The following is a 7,368-nucleotide window of genomic DNA, read 5'->3' as shown; positions in this document are numbered from 1 at the left end:
TCTTTCCGTTTTAAATTAAAGTGGGGCTATATTTCGGCCTAGAAGCTCCACACCTAGCGTCCGCTTCGTTTACCTCTGTCCTTTTCACTTAATAATACGGCAATCAGGAGTTAGTTTAGAGTCCCCGGGACTGAAGATATCCCCCTAGTCCCCGCAAATCCAGCCAAAGATGCTCAAAAATCACCATTCGCGTAAGGCGGTCTCGGCTACTCTTTTAGACTTAAAATGAAGTGGGGCTATATTTCGGCCTAGAAGCTCGACACCTAGCTTGCGCTTCTTTAGCCTGTGTCCATTTCAGCAAAAAATAAAGACATCAGGGTTTAGTTTACAGATTCTGGCACTGGAATATATCCCCCAATTTCCGGAAAATCGAGCCGAAGTTGATGAAAATCACGATGCGCGTAAGGCGGTCTCGGCTACTCTTTCAGTCTTAAAGTGAAGTGTGGCTATATTTCGGCAAAGAAGGTCGAAAGTGAGCGTTGAAAAAGTTATGCTGTGTCCAATTCACTGCAAAGCAAGGTAATTAGGTGTTAGTTCAGTGTCCGCCGGATTTGAAAATATCCCCCAAATTCCGGGAAATCGAGCCTAAGCTGATCAAAATCACGATGCGCGTAAGGCGGTCTCGGCTACTCTTTAAGTCTTAAAGTGAAGTGGGGCTATGGGTTGGCCCAGAAGCTTTAAAGTGAGCGTTGAAAAAGTTTTGCCGTTTCCATTTTACTGCAAACCAAGGCCATCAGGAGTTAGTTTAAAGTTCCCGGGTCTGGAAAATATCCCCCAAGTTCCGGGAAATCGAGGCGTAGTTTGTCAAAATCACGATTGGCATAAGGCGGTCTCGGCTACTCTTTCAGTCTTCAAGTGAAGTGTGGCTATATTTTGACCTTGAAGCTCGCACAAGACCGTTAAAAAAGTTTTCCTGTGTCAGTTTCACTGCAAAGCAAGGCCATCACGAGTTAGTTTAGAGTCCCTGGGACTGGAAAATATCCCCCAAGTTTCCGAAAATCGAGCTTAAGTTAGTCAAAATTACGATGCGCGTAAGGCGGCCTCGGCTACTCTTTATATCTTAAAGTGAAGTGCGGCTAAACTTTTGGGCCCAGAAGCTGGAAAGTCAGCGTTCAAAAAGTTTTGTTGTTTCGATTTCACTCCAAACCAAGACAAGCAGGAGTTAGTTTAGAGTCCCCTGGACTGGAAAATATCCCCCAAGTTTCCGAAAATCGAGCTTAAGTTAGTCAAAATTACGATGCGCGTAAGGCGGCCTCGGCTACTCTTTCAATCTTAAAATGAAGTGCGGCTAAACTTTTGGGCCCAGAAGCTGGAAAGTCAGCGTTCAAAAAGTTTTGCTGTTTCCATTTCACTCCAAACCAAGACAAGCAGAAGTTAGTTTACAGTCCCAGGGACTGGAAAATATCCCCCAAGTTCGGGGAAATCAACCCGAAGTTTGTCAAAATCACGAAGCGTGTAAGGCGGTCTCGGCTACCCTTTTAGTGTTAAAGTAAAGTGGGGCTATATTTTGGCCCAGAAGCTCGAAATTGAGCGTTCAAAAAGTTTTGCTGTGTCCATTTTACTGCAAACCAAGGCCATCAGGAATTAGTTTAGAGTCCTCAAAATCAGGATGCGCGTAAGTCGGGGTCGGCTACTCTTTCAGTCTTCAAGTGAAGTGGGGCTCTATTTCGGTCCAGAAGCTCGAAAGGGTGCGTTCAAAAACTTGTGCTGTGTAAATTTCACTGCAAACCATGGCCATCAGGAGTTAGTTTAGAGTCCCCGGGACTGGAAAATATTGCCCAAGTTCCGGGAAATCGAGTAGAAGTTGATCAAAATCACGATGCGCGTAACGCGGTCTCGGCTACTGTTTCAGTCTTAAAGTGAAGTGTGGCTGTATTTCGGCCGAGAAGCTCGACACCGAGCGTGCGCTCCTTTTGCCTGTGTACATATCACTGAAAACTAAGTTCATCATGAGTTAGCATAGAGTCCTCGGGACTGGAAAATATTCCCCGAATTCCGGCAAATCGAGCCAAAGATGCTCAAAATCAAGATGCGAGTAAGGCGGTGTCGGGTACTCTTTCACTCTGAAAATGAAGTAGGGCCATATTTCGGTTCTACAAGCTTGACACCGAGCGTGCGCTCCTTTCGCCTGTGTCCTTTTCACTAAGAACTAAGTCCATCAGGAGATAGTTTAGAGTCCTCGAGACTGGAAACTATCCTCCAAGTTTCGGCAAATTGAGCCATAGTTTGTTAAAATTACGATAAGCGTACGGCAGTTTCGTTTACTCTTTCAGTCTTAAAATGAAGTGGGGCTTTATTTCGACCTAGAAGCTCGACAGGGAGCGTGCGCTCCTGTTACCTGTGACCCTTTTACTGAAAACTAAGGTTATCAGGAGTTAGCTTAGAGTCCCCGGGAGTGGAAAATATCGCCCAAGTTTTGGCAGATCGAGCCATAGTGGCTAAAAATTTCGATCCGCTTAAGGCGGTTTCGTCTACCCTCTCAGTCTTAAAATAAAGTGGGGCTAGATTTCGGCCTACAACCGGGAAACCTAGCGTGCGCTCCTTTTACCTGTGTCCGTTTAACTGAAAACCAAGGCAATCAGGAGTTAGTTTAGAGCTTTCGGGACTGGAAAATATCCCCCAAATCCCGAGAAATCAAGCCGAAGTTGGACAAATTTACCATGCGCGTACGGCGGTCTCGGCTACTCTTTCAGTCTTAGAGTGAAGTGGGGCTATATTTCGGCCCACAAGCACGAAAGTGAACGTTCAAAAAGTTTGGCTGTGTCCATTTCACTGCAAACCAAGGCCATCAGGAATTACTTTAGAGTCCTTGGGACGGGAATATATCTCCGACGTCTCGGGAAATCTAGCCGAAGTTGGTCAAAATCACGATGCGCGTAAGACGGTCTCGGCTACTCTTTCAGTCTTAAAGTGAAGTGGGGCTCTATTTCGGCCCAGAAGCTCGAAAGTAACGGTTCAAAAAAATTTGCTCTGTCCATTTCACTGGAAACCAAGGCCATCAGGAGTTAGTTTAGTTTTCCCGGGACTGGAATATATCCCCCAGGTTCCAGGACATCGAGCCGAAGTTAGTCAAAATCACGATTTGCGTAAGACAGACTCGGCTACTCTTACTCTTAAAAAGAAGTGGGGCTATATTTCGGCTCAGAACCTCGAAGGTGAGTCTTCACAACGTTTTGCTCTGTCAGTTTCAATGCAAAGCAAGGCGATCAGGAGTTAGTTTAGAGTCCCCGGGACTGGAAAATATCCCCCAAGTTCCGGGATATCGATCCGAAGTTGGTCAAAATCACGATGCGCGAAACGCGATCTCGGCTATTGTTTCAGTCTTAAAGTGAAGTGGGGCTATATTTCGGCCCAGAAGCTCGAAAGTGACCGTTTAAAAAGTTACGCTTTGTGCATTTAACTGCAAACAAAGGCCATCAGGAGTTAGTTTAAAGTCCCCCGGACTGGAAAATATCCGCCAAGTTCCGGGAAATCGAGCTGAAGTTGGTAAAAATCATGGTGCCTGTAGGGCGGTCTCCGCTACTCTTTCAGTCTTAAAGTGAAGTGGGGCTATATTTCGGCCCAAAAGCTGCAAAGTGATCGTTAAAAAAGTTATGCTCTGCGCATTTCACTGCAAACAAAGGCCATCAGGAGTTAGTTTAGAGTCGGCCGGACTGGAAAATATCCCGCAAGTTCGCGGAAATCGAGCTGAACTTGGTCAAAATCACGATGCGCGTAAGGCGGTCTCGGCTACTATTTCAGGGTTAAAGTCAAGTGGGCTTCTATTTAAGCCCACAAGCTAGAAGGTGAGTGTTAAAAAAGTTCTGCTCTGTCCATTTCTCCGAAAACCAAGGCCATAAGAAGTTAATTTAGAGCTCGCGGGACTCGAATATATCCGCCAAGCTCCGGGAAATCGACCCGAAGTTCGTCAAAATCACGATTCGCGGAAAACGGTTTCGGCTACTCTTTCAGTCTTAAAGTAAAGTGGGCTATATTTCGGGCCAGAAGCTCGAAAGTGAGCGTTCAAAAAGTTTCGCTGTCTCTATTTGAATGCAAACCAAGACGATCAGCAGTTAGTTTAGAGTCTCCGGGACTGGAAAATATCCCCCAAACTCCGGGAAATCGAGCCGAAGTTGGTCAAAATCACGATGCGCGCAAGGCGGTCTCAGCTATTCTGTCAGTCTTAACGTGAAGTTGAGCTATATTTTAGGCCAGAAGCTCGAAGATAAGCGTTCAAACATTTTTGCTGTGTCTATTTCACTGCAAACCAAGGCCATCAGGAATTAGTTTAGAGACCCAGGGAGTCGAAAATATCCCCCAAATTCCGGGAAATTTAGCCGAAGTTGGTCAAAATCACCATGTGCGTAAGGCGGTCTCGGCTACTCTTTCAGTCTTAAAGTGAAGTGGGGCTATATTTCTGCCCAGAAGCTCGAAAGTGACCGTTTAAAAGGTCTTCCTGTGTCAATTTCACTGCAAACAAAGCCGAGCAGAAGTTAGGTTAGAGTCCCAGGAAATGGAAAATATCCTGTAAGTGCGGGAAAATGGGGACAAAGGTTGTCAAAATGAAGATACCCGTAAGGCCGTCTCGGCTATTCGTTCAGTCTTAAAGTGAAGTGAGGCTCTACTTCGGCCCCGAAGATCCAAAGTGAGCGTTCAAAAAAAATTGCTGTGTACATTTCACTGCAAACCAAGGCAATCAGGAGATAGTTTAGAGTCCCCCAGACTTGAATATATCCCCTAAGTTCCGGGAAATCGAGCCAAAGTTTGTCAAACTCACGATGCGCGTAAGACGGACTCGGCAACTCTTTCAATCTTAAAGTAGAGTGGGGCTATATTTCGGCCCAGAAGCTCGAAGGTGAGCGTTCAAAATGTTTTCCTCTGTCCATTTCAATACAAACCAAGGCGATCAGGGGTTAGTTTAGAGTCCTCGGGACTGGAAAATACCCCCCAAGTTCCTAGAATTCGATCCGAAGTGGGTCAAAATCACGATGCGCGTAAGGCGGTCTCGGCTACTCTTTCAGTCTTAAAGTGAAGTGTGGCTATATTTCGGCAAAGAAGGTGGAAAGTGAGCGTTGAAAAAGTTATGCTGTGTCCAATTCACTGCAAAGCAAGGTAATCAGGTGTTAGTTTAGTGTCCGCCGGATTTGAAAATATCCCCCAAGTTCCGGGAAATCGAGCCTAAGCTGATCAAAATCACGATGCGCGTAAGGCGGTCTCGGCTACTCTTAAAGTCTTAAAGTGAAGTGGGGCTATATTTGTGCCCAGAAGCTCGAAGGTGTGCGTTCAAAATGTTTTCCTATGTCCATTTCAATGCAAATCAAGGCCATCAAGAGTTAGTTTAGAGTCCCCGGGACTAAAAAAGTATCCCCCAAGTACGGGAAATCGAGCCGAAGTTGGTCAAAATCACGATGCGCGTAAGGCGCTCTCGCTTTCTCTTTCAGTCGGTAACTGAAGTGGGGCTATATTTGGGCCAAGAAGCTCGAAAGTGAACGTTCAAAAAGTTTTGCTGTGTCCATTTCAATGCGAACGAAGGCCATCAGCAGTTACTTTAGAGTCCGCGGGACTAAAAAATTTTTTCCCAAGTTCCGGGAAACCGAGCCGAAGTTGGTCAAAATCACGATGCGCGTAAGGCGGGCTCGGCTACTCTTTTAGTCTTAAAGTAAAGTGGGGCTATATCTCGTCCCAGAAGCTCGAAAATGAGCGTTCAAAAAGCCTCGCTGTGTCCAGTTTACTGCGGAACAAGGACGTCGGCGGTCAGTTTAGAGTCCCCGGGACTGGAAAATATCCCCCAAGTTCCGGGAAATTTAGCCGAAGTTGGTCAAAATCACGACGGGCGTACGCGGTCTCGGCTACTCTTTCAGTCTTAAAGTGAAGTGGGGCAATATTTCGCCCCAGAAGCTCCAAACTGAGTGTTTAAAAAGTTTTGCTGTGTCAATTTCACTGCAAACCAAGGCCATCAGGAGTTAGTATAGAGACCCAGGGAGTGGAAAATATCCCCCAAATTCCGGGAAATTTAGCCTAAGTTTGTCAAAATCACCATGGTTGTAAGACGGTCTTGGCTAATCTTTCAGTCTTAAATTGAAGTGGGGCTATATTTCGCCCCAGAAGCTCGAAAGTGAGCGTTCAAAAAGTTTTCCCTTGTCAAGTTCACTTCAAACCAAGGTGATCAGGAGTTAGTTTAGGGTCCCCAGGACTGGAAAATATCCCCTAAGTTCCGGGATATCGATCCGAAGTTGGTCAAAATCACGATTCGCGAAACGCGATCTCGGCTATTGTTGCAGTCTTAAAGTGAGGTGGGGCTATATTTCAGCCCAGAAGCTCGAAAGTGACCGTTTAAAAAGTTACGCTTCGTGCATTTAACTGCAAAAAAAGGCCATCAGGAGTTATTTTAAAGTCCCCCGGACTGGAAAATATCCCCCAAGTTCTGGGAAATCGAGCTGAACTTGGTCAAAATCACGATATCTGTAAGGCGGTCTCGGCTATTCTTTCAGTCTTCAAGTGAAGTGGGGCTATATTTTGGCGCAGAAGCTTGAAGATGAGCGTTCAAAAAGTTTTGCTGTGTCCATTTCATATCAAACCAAGGCCATCAGGAATTAGTTTAGAGTCCACAGAACTGGAAAATATTCCCTAAGTTCCGGCCAATCGAGCCGAAGGTGGTCAAAATCACGATGCGCGTAAGGCGGACTCGGCTCATCTTTCACTCCTCAAGTGAAGTGGGGCTATATTTCGGCCCAGAAGTTCGAAACTCTGCTTTCAAAAACTTTTGCTGTTTCAATTTCACTGCAAAACAAGGTCATCAGGACTTAGTTTATAGTCCCCGGGACTAGAAAATATCCCCCAAGTCCCGGGAAATCAAGCCGAAGATGGTCAAAATCACGATGCGCGTAAAGCGGTCTCGGCAACTCTTTAAGTCTTAAAGTGAAGTGGGGTTATATTTCGGCCCAGAAGCTCCAAAGTGAGCGTTGAAAAAGTTTTACTGTGTCCATTTCACTGCAAAGCAAGGCCATCAGGAGTTAGTTTAGAGTCCCCGGGACTGGAAAATATCCCCCAAGTTCCGGAAAATCAAGCCAAAGCTGGTCAAAATCACGATGCGCGTAAGATGGTCTCGGCTACTCTTTCGGGCTTAAAGTGAAGTGGGGCTATATTCGGCTCAGAAGCTTGAAGGTGAGCGTTTAAAATGTTTTGCTCTGTCTATTTGAATGCAAACCAAGGCGATCTATAGGTAAGGGTCAAGCCACTTAATGGATAGATTTTTTAGATAGTTTTTTTTCATTGTTATGTAAATCTGGCACTAAATTGTAATAAATAAAGTCTGTATACAGGCCAAGTGGCCCACCAGGCTGGAGCTTATCCCGGGTTTTGTAGTGTGAAGCAACTAGGGGTATTTCT

Source organism: Orbicella faveolata, unplaced genomic scaffold (assembly GCF_042242905.1).
Source record: "Orbicella faveolata isolate gen_17 unplaced genomic scaffold, um_ofav_v1 contig_37, whole genome shotgun sequence".
Classification (NCBI taxonomy): domain Eukaryota; kingdom Metazoa; phylum Cnidaria; class Anthozoa; order Scleractinia; family Merulinidae; genus Orbicella; species Orbicella faveolata.
The sequence above is the reverse complement of the archived record's forward strand: the minus strand, read 5'-3'. Positions refer to the sequence as shown.